Source organism: Pinus tabuliformis, chromosome 5_1 (genome assembly GCF_031772625.1).
Source record: "Pinus tabuliformis cultivar Carrire ecotype Pingquan chromosome 5_1, CPIR1, whole genome shotgun sequence".
Lineage (NCBI taxonomy): Eukaryota > Viridiplantae > Streptophyta > Pinopsida > Pinales > Pinaceae > Pinus > Pinus tabuliformis.
In genome coordinates this window covers 531120101-531143931 of record NC_142305.1, presented here as the reverse complement: position 1 = coordinate 531143931, position 23831 = coordinate 531120101, and positions in this window count along the sequence as shown.

Below are 23831 nucleotides of genomic sequence, written 5' to 3'. Positions count from 1 at the left end.
ATTAAACATATATAAATATATCAATTATTGGTGAAGATATCATACAATCAATTAGTTGAGAAAATTTCTAACCAAACACCAAAGAGCGAGCTATTTTAGTTGGATTAAATCTCTCCAATCCAATTAATTAACAATCAAACAATTCACACAACAATTACATTTAATGATGAGAAACATCTTGCAATATACACAAAACAAAGAGTTAAATTTCTAACCTGAATCATATTTTAGATACGAATCTACAATTGCATATTAATTTCAAATAAGCATATTGAAGAATATTTCTCAATAACAATTTGAATATCCATTTTTTTATTATTTTTCGATTTGATCATCGATGGTTTTGATGCGTTGAGGGAAAAACTTGTCAAGTTAAGAAAAAATGGTTATTTCTAGAGTGTTGCTTTAGTAGACGGACATTTTCCTCTTTCTAAGGAGTTGAATCTCTTGCAATGACAAAAGGCTTAATGCCTTGAAGCTTGTAATGACCAAGAGTCATATTTTAGATACCGAGTCTCTAATCGAATAGTATTATTACCCAATTGTACGTCAATACCACCAGAGGGCATGTTGAAGAATGAAAACATCAATCTGAATATCCATTTTCAATGAGATTGACAGTTCTAATAGCAAAATGTAGAGTTGCAATTACTGACTCAGGTTTATCATTGTCTTGTCACATACATATGTTTAGCTTTTGGACCTTCAAGTCGATGAAATTATGAAAGTTACCAGAATCCATCAATACCAGTACTACCACTACTGGTTGATCATTAATGTCTACTGGTTGACCTTTAATGTCAGATTTGCATTTGTTTCCTTGTTATGTATTATTGTTATACTGCCAACGCTATCCTAACCATATTCACTACCATTACTATGTACTTTATACCGTTCAATGGGTTCTGTTTTTTCAATATTCTAATGATTATATCCATCCAATACTCTTAGCCTAGATGCAATCCAGTCAATACTAAAACAATGTTAGGTTTGCATATATCTAACAAACTAAATGAATAAACAGATTGATAGATATTGGTAGAAATTCACCTAGTGAAACAATGCCGTTGATTGCTGAGATGGGTTCAATAGACTTACCAAATATATCCACTAAGACACACTAGGACTGTAACTAAAATCCAACAATGGCTTCAAATTTTGGGGTGTTTTCTACAGATGATGATGCCTTTTCTTACTTTGATTTGTTCCTGGAGGCATTTCACATATTTCAAGGTTTAAGTTACATTATTTAGAGGCATATCACAGCATTGAAGCTTTTAGGAGAATGCTATTCATTAATGAAGGCACTTGGCATCTGTTGTTATTCCAAGTAAACCTCATCTTTACAAGTGGTCCATTGACTTCACGTGACTAACTACAACTATCATAAATGATCACTCGACCAAGTTTACAACTTTTGTTTCTGGTAGGGGCTAATGTTATTATTAAAAATGGAATGCTTGAACTAGTGGTAGAAAATCACCATTGGGTGGCTTCCTCCTTGAGAACATAGTTGAAAGTTACGGTGAATAAGCAATGATGCCAAAGATATTTTGTTGGAGTTGGGGGATACACCATTTCCCGACAGAATGGGCGTTTTGTATTTGGGTCTGGTAGGGGCTAATGCTATTATTAAAAATGGAATGCTTGAACTAGTGGTAGAAAACCACCATTGGGTGGCTTCCTCCTTGAGAACATAGTTTGAAAGTTAGGGTGAATAAGCAATGATGCCAAAGGTATTGTGTTTATTGTGGAACTACATGGGTCATGTGGTATTCTGGTTTTGGACAACTTGAAAAACTGAGAGCAAAGGATGTTTTTGAACAATAGTATATATGTAGATATATATATATATATATTTTCATTTAGTTCTTTTCACAATAAAACTTAAATTTTAAGTTTTAGTGTTTTTCACAATAAAGTTTTTATAAAATTATTATTTTTTTGTTATATAGTAAGTGTTTTCAATATTTAAATGGATTGACATTTGGATTAACTTATTGTAGTTTATAATCAAGACAAAGATAGTCCAAAGAACAAATAAATATAGTGGAGATGTAAACCATTAAATCCCCAATAAATAATATTATAGAAAATTAGAAAATAAATAAAAATCTAACAACTTACCAAAAAAAATATAATTGAAAATCAATAAAACCAGAAAAAATCAATAAAACCAGAGTTAACTAAATCCTAATAAAAAATAAATAAAATAAGTAAAAACAAAAAATAGAAAAATACCGTAAAAAGACAAAAAGTAATGGATACAGATAAATAATTTAATAATAATATAATTAATTTTATTTTAAATATATGGAAAAACTTTTAAAATGGAAATATAAAGAATAATAATAAAAAACAAGAATAAGAAACACAAAATAAAATATTTCAGCAGATAGTTTATTTTACTACTAACTAAATAAAATGAAAAAGAATAAAATACACAAAGAAATAAATCAAAATTAATATTTCAGGAGAAGTATTTAAAGAGTAACAAAGAAATTATGGAATTCATGAATAAAAATTAATGAAATGTTAAATGAAAAGTAAATATATATCTAAAAGTTAGAAATTTGTTTTATTTATCATTATTTTTAATCTCAAAAAAATATAGCACTAGATAAATATAATGAAAAAGAATAGATAAAGAACACTAATTCGGAAAGCAATAAAATTTAACCAAACACTTTCAAGTAGGCATAAGAAAAAGAACCAATTAAATCAACAAACAATATAAAGAAAACGATGAAGAAAACAATAAAAAGGCAAAGAAAAAAGAGAGTGAACCTCTCGGGAAAGGAGGGAAAAAAATAAAGGATGATACTTAGGAACAAAGGGAAGGGATCCAACAACTATTAATCTTCCATCCATCATCCCTATTTAGCATCTTTGGCCTTTTTCCGATTTCAATGACCTCCCTAAACTTACGGTGATAGAAATGATCAATCTTGGCAATGACCTGAGAATCCTTTATACATATGTGGTGCTTTGTCTTCTCAGCGTGCTCAACTAAAGCTGAGGAGCGAGTCCTACAATGTTTTACGTCGGCCGCGTGCTCTTGAATCCTTTGGTTAATGAATGACCAGTTTCTCCAATGTAGGGGGTCCCTTAGGAATATGAGATGAAATAAACACATTTGATGCTCCTAGGTTCCACTGGGTTTTTGACCGATCTTACATAGCTATGAATAATGTTCAAGTGTCTAAAGGTGGAAGAAACATTATGCTTCCTAAGAATACAAGTAATCTTGTCGATAGTTCCTTGGATAAAGGGAAGCTGAACACTGGAAACCCATTATCTAGGTTCTTTCCTAATCTTCATATCTTTGCTCACTTTTGAAAAAACCCTATACCTTGGAATCTATTATAAGCATTCTTTTCAAAAACATTAAGGAGATGGTTTTTATCACCCTCCAGGTGACTCTCATTAGAAACTCTTAAAGCACGAGTAGCTAATGTGTTGAGAACTCCTAGCTTTTGGGTTGGATAGTGATGGGAGTCAACATGAAAATACTGCTAAGTGTGTGTTTTCTTATGAAAATCTTGGTGAGAGAAAGAACCATCAACCCTTTTTGAGACAAGAATGTTAAGCATAGGAAGATTTCCATTAATTTCAGTTTCCATGGTAAATTTGATGGATCTTGATTTATTATTAAGATGCTGAAGAAACAAATCCAACTTATCACGACCATGAGGCCATAAGATGAAGGTATCATCAACAAACCTTTTCCAAATATTTGGCCACAATTGAGATGAAGCCAAGGCCTTAGATTTGAAATCTTCCATGAATAGGTTAGCAACGAAAAGAGAGAGCGGAGAACCCATGGCAACGCCACATGTTCGTTCATAGAATTCAACTTCAAAGTTGAAAAAAGTAGAAGTAAGGAAAATATCAACGTGATTGGCTGTATCAGGATCAGTAATATGATTGATTACCTCAACAACCTCATTAATAGGGATATTGGTGTAAAGAGAAACCACATCAAAACTCACCATAATATCATTAGGCTCAAATTTTATATCCTTTAACTCATTGACAAAGGAAAAGGAATATTTAATAAAAGAATTCATGCGACCAACAAGGGGCTTGAGCTTCTAGGCTAAATATCTATCCAGAAGATAAGTAGGCCCACCTATTATATTGACAATGGGCCTAAGGGGATGAATCTTGGGAAGCCCATAGATCCTCAGAGTGAGAGGGTTGCTCTCAATAATTTTATGGGTTATGGAGCTAACAGAGCTATTAGATTTAATAGCTAAGGTGACAACTTTCAAACTTTTTTTAGGCGGTTATTGGTAAGTTTTTTTATAGCTATCGTTGTTTAGGAAATTAGTCTTGTTACTTCGGTAGTCCTCCCAATCCAAGATAACAACCACCCCACCCTTATCGGCTTTGAGAATAACAATGTCTGGGTTATTGTTCAAAGCTTTAAGGGCCTCAAATTCTGACTTGCTAATATTTTTCTTAGGAGGTTTAGCCCTACTAAGAACAAAAACACAATCTTTCCTAATGATGTCTTTAATGGGATTTGATAAGTCCCTAATGCCAAATTCAACGTTGTAAATAATCTCCTCTAACGATAATTTTCTAGGCACAAGGGAAAAGTTCAACCCCTTTTCAAGAAGATGATACATAGCCATTATACTATCAAGCAACTCTCTTGTATTTACCCATCGATAAACGAAAGGTCAACTCCACATGTGGATTTACTCCTCCTCCATCCTACAGATGGAAACATAGTTGTGCCTATCCAAAGCCTAAGGGTTAGTCCTATCTTTGGAAGGCCAATCTTAGCTGTGCCACACAATTTCCTTTTGATGGATAGACTAGTTTATGTTGATTTGGGATAACATCGGATGTTCTCTAGGCTTGAAATTTTGTAGGGAGGCTTGGGCACATGCATTCCAAAGAACCCATAAACCATTTTGGGAAATTCCACCCAGAGACGATTCTATTAAAATAATTAATATTTTTAATGGGGTTCCTAAGTCTAAAATTAGGAAAATTAAAATATTAATGGGTATTAATCTAATTGTGGGTGTAACTTCTAGAAAAAGACAGAGATCAAGTCAAAGCGATTTGAGCCTTTGATTAGGAGTTAATATAGGCCGTTGGTTTTCCAATAGAAAGATATAAGAAGGGGTTTGAGGGTCATTTGGAAAATACACCAAGAGAGATCAAGAAATTGATTTCTAAAGTGAGAAGTTCTCAGGAAGAAAATTCGATTGAGGAGATGTTTTGTCACAGAGGGGCAGGGATAACTTCCAGAGAGAGTGATTTTATTAGCTGGAGAATCATAAGTAGATAGAGGCGAAGACTAATCCAGCAATGGCAGCGTTGAGCCAGAGGGGCTGACACAGAGCCACGCAGAGGCAACAAAAAAGCTACTGAGGTGTTCGAAATTTGCAGATGGAATTCGAGTTTCATAAGTCGGGAGCCATGGTGTGAGACCGGGAGGTAGAAATCGAATCCCTTGGGCAGAAAATCAACCAACCAGAGGAGTGACACAGTCCCCAAAGAGCTTGACGTTGGGCTGATGCAGATATTGCACAGAGATAGCGCAAAGGAAGCCAGAAAATCTAAGGGCAATCAGTTTGGGGTTGGATCAGTCGCGATTTCCAGTGATAGTGTGAGGTAACCTCACAATTCTTTCTGCCAGTATTTCTCTCTGTAACTAAATAACATTGTGAGGTATTCAAACATGTATTCAGAAATTGCTACTACTTAATAATAATAAACCCTTAGAGTTGTTGCACCGGTTTTCCCGCATTGGGTTTTTTCGGGGACATTTGTCTAAAAATAACGGTGTCCTATGTGTTTGTATTTCCTTTCTCAGTTTCTATGTTTCAGAATCACATTTAATTTGGTGTAGGTTGCTTCAGTAATTTACTTCAATATTTCGAGAAGAAATCTGAAATAAGTTTGTTATGTAATTTACGATCTAGGAGAAGTAGATTCAGCTGGTTGCAATAGAATTCTAGAGATTGTTAGATCTAGGAATTTTCACAGTTTTAACTTCCTAATTATTCGTAGTGGCTGAACATTTATTTTCATAGTCCCAACCTTTCCTGATGCAGACTAGTGGCTTCACACCTTCTAACTCTCAAACTTCCTTTCTAATAAATTCACCACATGATTCTTAAAGTAAAATTAATTTATTATTGTTTGGGTTGATTTTGATGCCTTCTTATCACTTACCACTTTGTCCTCTTACTAGTCTCCCTCACTACAATCATTGTGCTTAGTACTGCAAAATTTTCCCCATAGTACCTCACTATGGCACCATATCTACTATCTTTAGTCTACCATTTGATCCTATCTCTTGTCTGATAAGAAGAGGTATTGGCACTATATTCTATGGTACAAATGGAACACCCTTGATGTTAACAAAAACCTAGGGTAACACCCTAAGTCTACTCTAAAACCCTTGTTTAAACTATCTCCACACCCTAAACCTACTCCATTTGAGGCAATAGTACCTACTCTATCCCTGTGGATCCTATTACAACCTCATAAGGACTTGCCCTTGGCCATGGCTCTATGATCTAAATCTCAAATTTTTATTGAGCCCATAGACTATTCATCTCCCTCCTTAGAGTGTCCATATCTTTTATTTTGGCCTCTAACTCCACTATAACCTATCTTAAATATCGTTGTGTAGTCTACCTTTATCAATATTAATTGATGACTACCTATATGTGGCCTGAGCACTCAATGCCATGTCCCTCTCCTTAGTAATACTAGTAATATGTTGTCTCAAATCTACCTATGTATTCCTATAACTATTCTTGAAGTATTAACTTGTCCTTGTCCTCTAAGATGCGTTGAGGTGCAATGTATGTGGTGTGTGTAGAAGGTTATTTTTTATACACTCGTTCTTTGCTCCATATACACTTGCTCACCCATATATTGATTATCTCTACAGTGTGATTGGTGTTTTTATCTCTGCAGTGTGAATCATATATTTATCTATGCAGTGGGCGAATCATATATTGATCTTTGTAGTGTGAATACATCCCTTGCGGTCTGGTTTGAATACATCCTCTGAGGTATGGTGAGGTGTGATCTCTGTGATGTGTGTGGAAGCATGTTTTTATACACTTGCTCACCCATATATTAAACTCCTATACCCACATACACTCGCTCTTTGCATTCGCTCTCTGCGGTGCATATACTCGACCATATATCTCTGCAGTGGGTGAAATTCAATATACTTTGGCCATATATATATATATATATATATATATATGGTGGTATCAAAATTATTTACACACAAAAGAGTCTCTCGGTGGTTGATTTTCATCTGCAGTTTCAAAGTATTATCATTGACGCTCAATATAACTTTGACAGGTGCATACGTTCCATCTTTCCCCCTTCTTGTTAAGTTTTGTTTGTTTAAATTATTAGTATTTCCCCCCATATTTTTAATCCCCTCTCTAGCAAAGGGAGACCAAGTAAAATTACCCTACAAAGTATTTACGAGTACATTGAATCTTTCGAAATATGAAGAGAAGAAAGATAAAACCAATTTAAACTAGAATCATTTACAATGTTTGACAACAAGCACAAATCGTTAGAAGACAAAATTATAGTGCTTGAGACTGAAATCCAGGGAATGAAAGATAGGATTCAAGAAATAGAAAATAGTAAACAATCAATGGTTGAAGAAAATGATGCCATGAGAAACAAGAGTAAAAATATAAGAGAACAACTAAATAATAACTTAGCCCTAAATAGCACCAAGGATAAATTATATATTAAATTCATAAAAGAAGAAATTAATAAACTAATTGAACTTGATCATGAGTGCCATAAAAGAGCCTTAAACCTTATAATTTCCAGTATAGAAGAGAAAACAATGAGGACACTTTAGAAATAATAAAAAAAACAATTAAAAACAAAATCTCAAATTCAAACAACTTATCTCACAAAAGCAACAAGGGTGGGTAAGATACTTGAGCATAAAAATAAATTAATTCGTGTTAAGGTAAGTTGTAATGACCATAAATTAGATATATTGAAGAAATCCCCAAGCCTTAAAGGAACAAGAATCTTTATAAATGAAGATCTTATTCCAGAAGACCAAGCTAAACGTAGGAAAGAAGTCCAAAAGGTTAAGAAGGCAAGAAAAGAAGGGAAATGGGCTGTCATTAGGAATATGAAAGTTATTATTAGAGATAAATTCCAAAATAAGAGTGATAAATAGGGACTAGGATCACTTTAGATCCTCTTCTGGAACTTTCGTGGTTTTCCATGGTGTAAAGGTCCTATGTTAAGTTGGATCCTGAGTGATATTGATCTTATTTTTTTAGTTGAAACTTGGGAGCATGATGAATCTAGGGTCCCTCACCTTAACGAATTCATTCTTTGGTCAGCTTGGAATAAGAAATCCTCTCATAGGGGTCTTGGTGGTATAACCTATTATATAAAGAACATTATTTCTTCTCACATCCGACTTCATAAAATCGACCCCTTCAATTAGTACATTTGGATCGAGATCTCTGATTCTACCACCAATAGGATTTTTCTTGCAATCTGTTATTTCACTCCTATCAACTCTACCTCCTATAAGAAAAACAACTTGGATAAGAATTTCCCTTTCAATACCTTAGAAAAAGACATCCACAACCTAAGGAATGAAGGTAATATCCTTTTTCTTGGGGACTTCAATGCTAGAACTACTACTAATCAAGCTATTATGTTAAGTAACAACTCTAACCTTGACCCCTTATGGCTTGATGAGGATGGTGACTTAGCGCTAACAGATTCAAAATAAAGTTTGAAGAAATAACCGAGAACTTATTTGGCACCGAGCTTCTCAAGATTTGAATTTCCCAAGACTTGATTATTTGTAATGGTATTAACAAGTGGCCTACCTCTGGCCAGATGACTTGTATCCATGGGCTAGGCAGTAGTGTTGTGGATTATGTGATTTCTGACACCCATTTCCTCAACTTTATTGCAAACTTTGAGCTAATTAACGATTACGAGCCTAACTCTAACCATAAGCCTTTGTCTTTAACCCTCAATCTTGTTATGCATACCATCCACATACAAGAGACCAATGCAATTCAAAGACACACTCATTTCTATAGAAGTAATGTAGACAATTTCTTAAAGGATTTAGGCTTCCTAACTTATAATAAAAATGTTGATTATTACAATTTCACTACTACCCTTTCCACTACCATTAACAAGTTCTCTACTGAGGTTTCGTATAAAAAGAATAATAGAACTTCCAACCCTTGGTATGAAAAGGACTGTAAAATTTCCAGGAAAGTGATTAGAGACACTCCTAACAAAACTATAAAGCTCCAAAATATAAGTATATACAAAGCTCTTATCAAAAGGAAAAAGAGGTCCTATATTAATAAGAGACAAGAATATATTCTTCACCTCTCTAAAGTTGTACCCATAAAGTTTTGGTGGAATGTGCTTGTTCATAAAGCAAAAGATAATCATTCAATCCCATTAGATAATTGGGACATATATCTTAAGAAGTTGTATGACTCTTCGAACACCATGGGAACCATCTTAAACACTCATATTAAGGAGGATACCTTTTCTCTAGAATACGTTGAGTCTAGGATTCATAATCTTGCTAATGGGAAAGCCAAAGATATTGAAGGATACCAAGCTGAAATATTTAAAATGGGAAGGCCTATCCTCATCCCTTGTCTCCATAAGCTTCTCAATTTGGTGGTATAACATGTCTTCCTTAATCCCTAGATACAAAGCTTTATTATGCTTATCTTTAAAAGTGGGAAAAAAACATTCCCTCAAACTACATGACCTTTATGATTAGCCAAATCTTAAACAAAATATATGGGCTCATTTTAGAAAAGAAGATTAGCATTTGGCTTGAAAACCATGGTAAAAGAGCTAAAGGGAAAGCTGGTTTTATGAGACATCACTCGACTATCGACCATATTGTCACTATCAGGATCATTGCCGAGGAATATCGCAATAGTAAAACCAATCTCTTTTGTTGTTTTGTGGACTTTAGAAAAACTTTTGACACTGTTCCTAAGGATAAGCTTTGGAAAATACTTGAAGAGATAATGGTTCCTCATGAGTTGAGGATTGTTGTGAGTTGCCTTTACAAGATTGTTATTTCCAAGCTTAAGACCAACGAAGGGTGGTCTAAAGATATTAAATGCAATATCAAGGTTAATAAGGGGTGTCCCCGATCCCCTACCCATTTTGGTATTTACATCGATAAGTTAGAGGAAAGTTTGGAAATTGCAAGTTGCAAGGACATCGAGCTTGTTGGATAAACATTACGCTTCTCCTTTATTCCGATGATATAGTTCTTCTTTCCAGAAGCCATGATGACCCAGACAAGCAAATTAAGACTCTTCATGATTACTGCTCCAAGATGGGTATGACAATTAATACTGACAAGAATAAAGTAATGATAATTAAATCCAAAAATATCACCCATGGTAATTTCATCTATGATAAAAATTACTCATAATAGGTTTCTTCTTAGAAATATTTATGTATTGACATTCCTCATAAGCTCAAGTAGAATTATAACATTGATAAAAGGATTATTGGACGCTAGAAAACTTATTATGAGTTGGAAAACAATTGTAAGTCGACCGATCTTTGTATTTGGAGTAAAAAAAGTTTCATTTTTGAGACTCTCATCACCCCTATTATCTTATATAGATGTGAAGTTTGAGGTTATAGTATATCTAGAGAGTCATGGAGAAAGATTGAGATGATTCAAAAGCAATTCATAACCTACAACCTCAAGGCCAAGGGAAATATTTCCTATCCAATCCTCCTGATCGAAGCTGGCCTTTCCCCATTGAAAGCATGACTATGTATAGGTATCTGATGTATAAGAGGAAGCTTTACAACATGGAATCCAAGAGTCTTCCCAAAATTGCTTCTAACTCTAGTAAAAACCTCCACCTTCGCCTCAAGCGTGAGTGGCATAAGGATACCTAGTCTTGGCTCCACCACTTGGGGATAAAGGAGGAGATCATCGTGGGAAACAAGGATAGTGTCAAAGATATTATTATCTCCAAATTTATGGATAAATTGTGGGATTATAAGGAGTTGGATTGAAAAAGGAAGCTAAGATATTATAAGGAGGTGATCAACCCCACCATTGATAACTATAATTATCTCTCTGTTCTGAACAACACTAAGAAATAATGAACATCAATAGGATAAGAACTAATTCTCATGAGCTTCGAAATGAAATTAGATGGTGGTCTACTCCCAAAACTCCATGGGATGAGAAAATCTGTCAACTTTGTGATACTACGAGGGTGGAAGATGAAAAACACTTCCTCTTAGATTGCTCGACTCTTACTCATATCCACTCTATTTCCCTAACATCTGCCACACTTTCAATCTTCTTGACTTGTTAAGTCAACTCAACTATAGTGATCTTGGAGTGCTTCTTTCCCTTCTTTTTTATCATAAAAATAAGATTTTGAAGAATCACAATTAGATTCTTATTTTCTTAAGGTGCGATAGACCACATTAGTCTTTTGATTTGAAGCCGGAGAACCCACAGTATTAACCCACATTAGTCTTAATAAATCATCATCATCATCTATTTTTTATTATCATTTTTTTAATATTTATTTATTAATTAAAAATTATTTTTCTTTTAATTTCCATCCATTTCCTTTTGTTTCTTTATTTCATTTTTCATATATTTAAATTTAAATTAATTATATTATTATTAAATTATATATTTGTGTCCATTACTTTTTTTTTTTTTTCCTTTTATGATATTTTTCTATTTTTAGTTCTTTGTTATTTTATTTATTTATTTATTATTACGATTTAGTTAATTCTCGTTTTATTGACTTCCAATTTTATTTCTTTTTTATTTTATTTTTAAGTTGTTGCATTTTCTTTCAATTTTCTTTCTTTTTTATTTTCAAGTTGTTGTATTTTTATTTATTCTCTAATGTTCTTTGTTGAATATAATATTATTTATTGGAATTTAACTATTGCATTTCCACTATATTTATTTTCTTCTTGGGCCAGGCTATCTATTTTTGTCTTCATAATGAACCATAGTAAACAATTCAAAACACGTTGATCCTAAAAATTCTTTGTAATTTATTCAGAAAAACTTGGTTTATGATCATGAATCACAAAAGCTTGCATTTAAATAACATTTAATCTAATTCATTTCCTTATTACACTGCTCATATATGCTCCATTTAATGTCTGAATATTTACTCTTATAAGGTGTTTCCTTGGTTTAAAATAAAGGTTTGATTGTTATAGATTGATTACTTTTGTTAAAATGTGTTAAAAGAGTATTAAATTTATTTGGATTATTGATTTGATTTCAAAAACTTCAATATTTCAATTGTATTATGAACCATCATAACAATGTTGGTTTTGCTTGCAAATTAGAAGGAAATGTTATATAGATTTATGGTGCCTTCTACAATCTTATTCTTTTGCATTTAGAAATCAGTCCCAAGTTCATCTAGTTTCCCATAAATCTACGTGTCACTTATTCTGTGGCTTTCAAATGCATATAACGACTACCACTCAAATTTCTGCATGGTTCCTGCTTATATATAGAGTCCATTACTTTTAAAAATTTGATGTGCTCGAACCAATCGCTTCTTAACCTATGTGATTAGAGGGCATTAACTGATTAAACTAAATAGTCATCATCCATGTGGTTATGTTGTCACATGCGAAAATAAAATTGAATGGGTTTTTGATTATATCAAGAGGTGTTTCCCCAATGTGATTCATATCTTTACAGGTAGGCATGAAGGGATTATCATCATTTGTGAAGTCTTGCGTTTGCTGAAATATTTATGGTGGAAGTTGCACCACCTACATAACGTCCATGTTGTTACATTTTCAGCTGGCAAGGTGATTGCAGATGTATGAAGTATGTGGATTGACATTGCCAAAGGCTGTGATGCATTAAAAATTGTGTTTGTTATCTAGAGATAGAGAACTATGTAAATCCAAGGAATGGTAGTTTACAATCCAATAAAATGCATAGTAAGAATGGATGGTATTGACATTAGGATTACTAATCTAAGGACTTTGGGAAAACAAATAGCTTTTGTAGGTTATGAGCTCATTTGTGTTTGTTATCTTAGAGATATAGAACTATGCAAATCTAAAGAATGAGATTTTATAGTCCAATAATGGATGGTATTGACATCACTATTACTTATCTAAGGATTTTGAGAAAACAAATAGCTTTAGTAGGTTAGGAGCTTAGTTTGTTTGGGAAACCATCAAAACATTATTTTATTTTTTTATGAAAAAAAATATATAATATAATTAATTTTGGAATATGTTGTCAAATTTTTTAATGCATATGGTTTTAATAAATAAGGCTGTTATATCAATTAAATGGTTGGTAAATGTTCATAGGCATCAATCCATGTAACCATGACTTATGAATAAAACATGCCCAAAAAACTCAATTCATTTTATATGCCACTTGTTCATATCACATTTTTTTAATTAATCAATTTAATTAAAAGAGTAAAAATACAATAATTACTTTTCAAATAAATTTCAACCTTTGATCTATAACTACTACTAAGAATAGTTTAGAATAATTTGTGGAGGTCAAATCATGATCATCTACCTAATAATTATTAGTAATTAAATTAAGATTCTAAAAGTACTATTGCAAAATAGACATGCCATTGACATAATAAACACTACCATTAAAACATATCAAATTATTTATACAATAAATTAAGGTACATTTTCTTGCTTAATGGATCCCCTTCAACAACATTCAACCCTACTTGTGGTCTTTGACAGGGCGATCCTATCTCCCCCTTTCTCTTCATTATAGCCACAAAAGATTTGGGACATTATTTGAATGCTATAGTGGGGAGTCAGATTCTTCAAGGTTTGAAACCCTAGGGTCATGGCTTAACTATTACCCATCAATAGTTTGTTGATGACTTCCTCTTGTTTTTCCACTTATCCCGCAGAAAAAATGAAAAGATAAATTCCATCATGGAAGATTTTATGGCAATGCCTGGTACCTTGATTAATAAAGAGAAATCAAATGTCTTCTTTTTTATTTCCCATGAGGCAGTTCAATTATATTTCGCCAGAATTTTGGCATTTAAGGTGGGGACTCTTCTTGTAAAATAATTGGGAATACCTATGGTATATTGGCAAGCAACTCGGTGGGGATCCATGCTCATCATCTTGAGCTGAATGATAATGTGAGTCATTAATTTTGGGGGGTGGTGTGGTCACCCTCGTGTATGTAGAAACATGCGAAGTTTAATTCCTCATGTAAAGATAACCTGCACTTGGGTCATAGAAGTTGCTCGAAGGATTTGGCTGTTTGGTCGAGGAATATGGTTTTTTGTTGGGTTTGCATAGGCTAGTGAACTACATGCGATAGGCTCCTCTAGTAAACAGTTTGTGAAATAAACTCCAATGGGGTGGGTCAAATAGAGTAGAGAAAATACAGAAAGCTACAACAACAACACCACATTATCCCATCGACATCATGCAATCCCCTGGTTAACCTCGACATGCACCTACTCTGAGGCGATGTAACTCGGGTAATGACTTATTTTCTTAGTTTAAATCCTAGACTTCTTTCCTTGGTTTTAGCTTTTTGGGTCTGGGTCGAGCTTTAAAAGGCCCCTGGGGGTGGTTTTGTGTGGGTAATTGCTTGCATTACTTTCAATTATCTAATGCCTAGTGGGCTCTTGTATGTTGAAGGAAATGTAACTAGGTTCGATCTTCATAAATGTACTTTTGATATTTGTACTTATTTAAGAAAATAAATATTATAATATATGTCAATGAGTTTCTTGCTCATTTAAATAGGTCTAGCACATGTTAAGTGCTTTAGGTGAGTTAAATGGTCAAAAGAAAATGTTGAAGACCTTGAGGGCATGTTACACTAGGTATAATTATGTATGAGAGTCAAAGAAAACACCTCCAAGAAATGTCAAGTCTCCTCCAAGCATGTGGCACCATCAAAAGAAGCAATCCAAATTAAATAAGTGAAGTCGGCCTATAGTCTTATAGTCAGCCTAAAAAGAGGGACAATCCTCTATATATAAAGGTTGTCCACTCCTCCAACGTAAAGAAGCATATCTTTGAAATCTGCGAAGAAAAGAGGCAAGAGAAAGGGTAATGAAGGATGAAGAAGAGGTCTCTTAGTGCAATGAATGAAGGAGGAGGAAAACTGAAGTGAAGAGGATTGTTTCTAGGGCTAGAAACAGTCACACGTGCGAAGAAAAGGAGGTCAAGTCTGTGGGTATGACAACATGGACAAACAGTCCATGAAATAGTGTTGTTTGGGCTTGAAACTAGGCCTACAAGGCCTTCCAAGTCAAGTGAAGAATCCTATCTCTCTAGTGATGGAAAAGAACCCTAATTATCTAGGGTACGTACCACAAGTGGGAAAATTAGGGCTGCAAAACAGTCCTACCAAATCTGCATCTACGCCTCAAGGAAAAGCTCATTTGGTCAAGGAGGAAGTAGGGATCATCATAAGGAAGGGACTCATCACAACTGTCTCTTCTAAATAAAGTGCAACAAGGTCTACCAACAGTTGAAAGAAGAGCGAAGTGTTAGAAGAAGAAGGAGGACGAAGTGTCGGGGAATGAAGTGTCGGAAGAAGGAAGACTAAGTGCAGAAAGGAGAAAGGATTTGACTTGTGCTTGGAGGACATTCTAGTCAAGGGTCTAGGGTTTGGCATTTATCAATAAGAAGCTTCAATAAGACAAACTTACTACAGGGTTTTCCTCTCAAGAGAAGAGAGGTTTCAGCCCTGGAAGAGAGCCAACATCTTGTGTTCTTGTTCTTATGTTTTTGGTAGCAGTTTGATGAAGTACACACACATGCATTAATAATAAGAAGAAGATTAATCTAACAAGAAAATTTAAAAGACTCCACAAATTGTTATCAAGTCAAGAATAATAATAGTACACTTGATTTCCATTTATTCTTCAACATGGTATCATAGTTAAGGTGACAGATCAAGGATAGGGCATCTCAAGAACACTTATAAGGTGACTTATCAAGTAAGAACATCTACAAAGTTGAAGCATTAAGCCAAGAAGTCTCAATCACTTCAAGAACAAGAAGGCCTACCATCTATCCTTCATCAAGGAAGACTACAAAGCAAGAAGAAGAGCCTTACATAAAGGCACCTACAAAGAAGAGTAGATCAAAGAGGGACCTACATCATCTACAAGTCATCAAGAAAATATAATCATCAAGTAATGTCACTTGGAGAAGGAAACTTGAAGAACATCAAGATCTTAGGAAGGCAAGCCATCGAGTCTTCACGGACAAAGCAAATCCAATACATCTAAAAATATATCAAGTAAGTATATGTCCCCTTCTGAATATACATCAATGTCTTTTTGCAAGGAAAGCAACAAATTGGTAGGTACCAATAACTTTATTACATGGAAGAAGAGGACTGATTCACTTCTCAAGGAGAATGAACTCCTAGAACACATCAAAGGGAATGTTACTATTCTTGCTAAGGAACAAACTCAAGCCTTAGCCAAGTATAATAAGGATGAGACAAGATCTCAAAGGATTCTAATAGAATATATCAAGGAGTCTCTCATTCCTTATGTCTATGAATTTGAAACATCAAAATAAATCTATGATAATTTGGTAGATCTATTCTCAGTAACCACAATTGGAGAAGTGATTTCTCTAAGAAATTAATTGTACAAGATGAAGATATCAAAGGAAGGAATATCTCCCTACTTCATGAATATCTCTGAGATTAGAGATCAACTTCAAGAGCTAAGGGAAGTCATGTCCAACAAAGAAATGACAAGTGTAGTCCTTAATGCTCTACCTGAGGATTGGGGCAACTTCACATCAAGCATATATGCAAAGAAGGAAGCTACCACACTAAGTGAAATGTGGTATCTATGCAAGACAAAGGAAACTAGACTCAAAGCCAAGGAAGATGTGGGATCAAAGGAGAAAGCATTTGCTACCATGGCCAAGAGAAAGGGAAAATTTAGAAAATTTGGTCCACGAAGAACAAACAACAAAGATATGTCAAAAACCCGATGCCATGGATGCCAAGAATATGGACACTACAAAAGGAATTGTCCTAAGCTTAATAAGGAAAACAACTACAAAATAAAGAGGGAAGAAGCTCACATGACTCAAGAGGTGAAAGAAGAAGAAAAGAAGCAAAAGAAGGAAGATCCTCCAGATCTCTACCATGACTAAGTCAAGCTCTTTACTTAAAGTCTTCGTTCAAAGTTTTGAGTAGGATAGGAGCATGTAGGAATAGAATAAAATTGCATGGCTAGAAACATCTTCTAGAATCTAGAAGCATAAAGTACATAGAGTTCAAAATACTCATGTAGGAGAAGCATTTATAAATAAACAAAATGCATGGGTAGAAATATCTTCTAGAATATAGGAGCATGGTAGATATAGCTCAAAATATTCATGTAGAAGGAGCATACCTAGAATAGGACCTCATCCATAATGAAAGAAAATTGATCATGATTAGGAATCTTAGAAGACCTCCATCATCAAAAGAAAAGAAACATTTGCAGGGTAAGGGTCTTTAAGATCCTATGATGGAATCTTCAAAAGAAGATTCATAAACAAAAGAAGATGTCTCACTTCATGGGATTCAAGAAAAGGATGATATGCAGGCAAGCTAAGTTGAAGCAAGAAGGGCCACACCAAGGACAACCAAATGAAGCTAAGATGATCAAAGGAGAATGAAGGTGAGGTATGTATGCATCAAAGTTTAGTCATGTTATCATTTGTGTATTATTGAGTCATGGGAATAGTTCTATAACATGATCAAGTAGGAAATAATCTCTTTCACCAATGACATGCTCGAAGGCATGTACTACAATGCAATGAAGGTCAACAAAAGAAATACTCACTTAAGGAGTATAAGATTGCTCACTAAGAAGCAAGTGAAGAAGGAACGCTCACTAGTCCTAGAAACAAGCAATGATGAAGTGCTCTCACAAGGAGCATAAGGTGATTGACCAATCTATCCAAGAAGAAGCAATTGAATAAATATATCAAGCATGTGAGGAACGCCATGATCACCAAGAATCACGATCTGACAAAATACTTTGAAGACATCTCTCGAAAGAAGGAAGGAAAACTCTAATTAAGAAAGGAAAAGATCAAAGGATCCTTGACACCTATGAAGGCCTTGGAGATGTGAAAGGTGCAAATAATTGATTCTACTCTAAAAATATTTCATGATGAAGAATTCATCGAGCAAAAGCACCATTTAATGTTGAAAACAATAATAGGATGAAGTCATGAAGGGCTACTCGACCGAAGCATGGGAACAAGTAAGTTCAACGAAGCATCCATGAGAAGAGTATTCTGAAGCATGGAGAAAATGACAAGGGAGTAGCCAAATGACGAGATCCTAATATACGACAAGAATACCACTTCCCAGAAAGGAATAAATGACATGAAAAACCGAGAAGGAAAGTGATCGATGGATGGTGCCCTATCAAAAGGAAGTTCGAACCAAGACTTCATGACATCAAAGGAAAGAAGAAGATCAAGCAGTTGAAGGACCCACAAAGAATAAGTTGATGATGAATGGACAAGTACTTAGCTAAGAGGGAGTTATAACAAGTTCCCAATTACAAAGGAACTTGGACAAGTACCTTGTCAGAGGATACTTGGGCATGTCTTCCTAAATTGAGAGGAAGTGAAAGACACAACATTCTTGTCTTCACTTGGGAAGAAATAATGGAAGGATTGGGTAATCTTCTGGCATCCGATACTCTTTGAGGATGTGTAGGGAATCCAAGACAAGAGTAGGAAAGAGGAATGATATTCTTTGAGGGTTGGGAACCAAAGATAAGAATAGTCATAGAAGGTCATACTCAGTGAACACCTGGGTGGGTATGTACCTTGAGAGACAATGACTAAGGTGTCTATAAGTCATTGGTCTCACCAACATTGTGCTATGAAACAATGTTGGTTATTATGATGCTATAACATATGTTTAGGCCTTGGGAAGTACATGGGTTTCTTGTCGTCTATCTAAACCAACCTTTTTTGTTGCCTTTCTATTCTGTTGCATTATATGGAGCAGACGTCTTAAGGAGTTTATACTCTTATCAGTTGTTAGTAGTTTGAGGTTTGTACCCTCGGGTGTTGTCGAGGGTAAAGGGGCCTCCAATTGGTTATACTCTCCTGTAGGGTGGTGGGTATCCATCAACCTTTCAGCTCTGGTATTGAGGTGGTTTTGTGGTTGTGTTGGGACAATGTTGGTTTTAAGGAGTGTACCAATGGTCTGTGGATTAAAGGAAATCAATCCAACTTTGCAAGCTCAGGCATAACACATTATAGTTGGGTAATGGCAGAGTGTCCAAGAAACTCTTATTGGATGGCCACCATGCAATGTCAATGCATGAGAATCCGCAAGGGTGGGGGAGGAGGTAGAGGCCCCTAAGGACGCAGTTGGGACAAGGACCAAGTTAGGGAAGCAGAGAAAATTTTCCACGATTCCACCCTAATAGATGTTTGTAATGAATTGAGGAACCTGGAGAACTTAGCTTCTAGGGTGAGGCACTCCATGTCAAATTCAGAATTGATGGAAGAATTTGAGCAGTTGGTCACATACCCCGATTGTACCAAAGGCCCCAGGAAGAAATATTTATAAGCACTTTTCCTTTACTGGAAGATGAAATCATTGATGGGGAGGATTCCAATTCAGCACCTCCGGGATGGTGTTAGAGAAGCAACACTAATCAACTCTTCTGAATATTAGTTTCATGATTTACTATGTCTTTGTTTGTTTGCTGCAATTCTTCTCAACATTTTGATTTGATGTTGTCATCTCGTTTGTGAGACTGCAAATTTTGACACTGTTGAAATTTTGGACTGGTTACTCTATTTATAGATGGGTAAGGTCTAGTTTCCCACTAGGCAAGTCTTTCCTATCTGGTGATATTAAGATATACGCTGAATGATGTAACACTTGTTTTGATGAATGAAAGGTTTTTCCCATTAGCCCACAAAGACTAAATAAATTCAAATATGTTTGATTAACTGCAATTGAAACACACTATTTATACAATAAATATGGAAGATACTAGATTAAATGTGTGAAATAAACTCAAATTTATACAAGTATTTAAAAAAGATAAAAAGAGCATAACATAAACCTAAGAGTACAAAATTACCTATTAGGATTAACCTTGACTCGGGAATGATATTCTATAGCTAGTGGATTTAAGCACATAATTTTGTGATCCATGGTATTATGCCAGTTGTATTTGGATGGAAAGAAGCCTATGAATAAGCGTACTAGTCTCCATTGTAAGGTACCATGAATTGAAAAAGTGTTTGACTCCTTTGTAAGGGACCAAGGGTTGAACAAGGCTCCCTGATATGCTTGGCCAGGGTTTTGGCCAAGGACTAATAGAATTCTATTAGACTTTGTTTTCCTAGAGTTAGAGCATTCTAGGATGTTTCTTGGTGTTTTTCATTGTGCGATTCTTTTATATTGTGTTCATGATTATTGTTTGTTTAAGTTACCTTTTATACATAGCAATTACATTATTAACAAGTACATTTTTTTAAACTTATTGCTGAAATAGTCACTTACCAAGGTATAGGCTCACATAACATACAAACATTTATATGGATTAAAAAAGAAAATGATGTTTATAACACAACCAACCATGACTAAATTATGGTGCCGAGAGGCGCTCTCCAAACCAGTATAGAAGAGATGTTGTAATGTCATGTCCTGTCCCATTAAACATTTTGATTGGGTCAAATTACATAAAAATAAAAATAAAATAAAATTTTAAAACTCTTCACCCTAACATGGGAGAGATGGTGTAATTTTTAACATTTTGACTCAATGAAATTACATAAAAACAAAATAAAATTAAAATTTAATAAATAAAATAAAATAACTAATGATTATAATTATTAATAAAACATTTTGACTCCATATAATTACATAAAAAATAAATAATAAAATAAGAAATAATAATAAAAAAAAATTAATTAAAATAAAATAGTCTATTAACTATTATGAAACATTTTGAATCACAATTTTCACAACTCATGGTTTGTTTCCATGGTATTCTTCTTTGATCTAGCTTACAAAATAAAACAATAAGATTATTTAATTAAAATACAATAGCCAATTTATCGTGTCTGTGGGTGGTAGCACAATTGGAAAAATGCATGCTGGCAAACCCTTGTGTATCCAAGCAATTGGAAGTTCAATTCCCCCTTGTGTATCCAAATGATTGAAAATTCAATCCCATAGACTTGTCTCATCAGCCGAATAAAAAAAAAATAGCCAATTTACCTCTTTGTTTTGTTTTGTTTTTTTTTTAATCTTTTCCGAATGATTTATGTAAATAAAAGAAAATTCTCATACCAAAATTATGTCTATTTTTGAATTAGAGTGTCTTATAGGTAAAGTTAAAAAAATAGGAAAAATTATTCTTTATTTTTGTATAGTTATCTATCGTAGATCCGTCTTAACTCGAGATCTATCAAGCTCCGACAAAGATCCAATCTCTCCAAGTGTAAACATTTTCTCAAGTTCAATCCTTAAACCTCTTTTTTGAGTACAAAATATAAGGAAATGTTTGCACCTCGAGAGAGTTGATCCTTTTTGGTGCTTGATAGATATGGAGTTAAGATGGATCTACATTGGTAGTAGCATTCATTAGAATGTTTGTTACATATACCTAAGCATGACTAAATTAGGTTAATACTAATTAGAATGATAATAATATAAAATCATTATTATTTTTAATAGAAATTCATTTAACCAACTCATATCATTATAGTGTATATTTTACATTTTTCTGGGATTTTATTCCAAAGTAATATTAGAGCAATCAATTTGCTTGTTGATTGATGTTAATTCAATTTTGACCAATACCAAAATATAAAGTTTAACTTAGGGAATTTTTTTTTTTTTTTTTTAAACACTTCATTTTTAAAACAAGAGTCATGTGGTGGTGATGTCACTGTTTTTTTATTTCAATGTGGCTTTTGTTTATTGTGCAAGATGGGATTATTTGTGAAAATACTATTCTGATGAAATTAAAAAAAAGTAAAAAATATTTAAAAGAATGAACAACACTACTTTTGGCACACAAAGCCATTCATTTCTAGCTTGCCAGGATGCATCCAATGGAAATTTCTCTAAAAAACCAAACACCTCATTCCACCAAATTCTCTATGAAAAATATGTTGAAGATGCAGAAATTGAAAGAGAATACTAGTACATCTAGAATCTTTATAAACTCTTAAAATAAATTGAAAAAAGAGGCAAAGCCTTCTCTTGCGGAACTAATCATATATAATAGAAACTACAATATTTATTATTAATAATTTAAAATAGAAAAAAATTATGGGTTTATAATATCAAAATAACTTTTATGATGCTCATGAATTATTATAAAGTAGTAAATTAATTGAACAATTATTAATTAATCTGTTATGAAAGATGTCATAAACACAAAGTTTTAGAATGTATGAGTGTGGCGTTCTAGAAGCTTAAGAATGTATGAGCATGACATTCATGCTTCTAGATGAGATGGAGCATCAACAATTCAAGGAATATGTTCTCTTGGTTATTTCAAGTGTGATTAGGGGGAGATGCATATGCATCCAGTTAACAATGTATTTAAAAAAAAATCCTATATGATAATAATAATTTTAAAAGTGCATGACGTTTTGATAATATGAGATGATGCATTAAAAAATCATATTATATGATAATAATAGTTTTAAATATGTACCCTTTTTTTTATTAGATGAGGTTGTAACTTCTATGGGATTTCCCTTGTGTTGGGGGTTGAGGATAGGACGTGTATTGGGAGTATCTTTAAAGTGCAAGCCATATTTTTAGCATATAGATAAAAGTCATAGATATAAATAATTAAAAGAAAAAAACATTCCATTAAAGTGGTTAAATTTTAATTAATTAATTATTTTTAAAAAATATTTTTATTTCATTTATTTGTATATTGTTAAATAATTATTTTTAGATGGTTAAATATTGTTTGCTAAATAATATTAATTATTTCAAAACTATTCTCGAGTCTTTTAATTTTAATTATCTTTAATGTAAATTATATATAAATTTTATATTGAATTTCGCACATATATATAGATAACTCAATATAATTTTAATTATTAATTATATTTGATTTTATTTCATCATCCATTCTATTATTCTATTGATCCTCATATAAAACATAACTTTAACCATCAACCTCCTGATTTTATTTCATGATCCACATCCTTGTATATGTTCCGAGTCCACTCTAAAGTGTTTAATCCAAATGGTTCATGAGTTACATGGAGCTGAGTAAGGGCCTTGTTAATATCCCTAGATAATTTTAACCATCAAACCATCAACTATATTTGATTTTATTCATCCACTCTATTGATCCTCACATAAAACATAACTTTAACCATCAAACTCTTGATTTTATTTCATTATCCACTCTGTTGATCCTCATATATGTTCAAGGTCCACTCTAAATGGTTTAATCCAAATGGTTCATTAGTTACATGGAGCTAAGCAAGGGTCCTAATTGGGAAGGGGGAAAAGGAAAACAAATTCTCTAGAATACTAGAGGATTAAAGTTTTTGGAATTATTTTGTATTGTCATTTTGGAACGTCGGTACACGACCAGTTGTAGGAAAACCCCATTTCATTAGAGAAATTTCAAGGTCTAAAACGGGCCTCCTAAGGAATATTATAAAATAATCGTGGAAATAATAAATTAGATTATATTACCTCATCAAGTTTTGGAGGGAAAAAAGAAATAAACTATTTTTTCAACTTATCTCCCTAT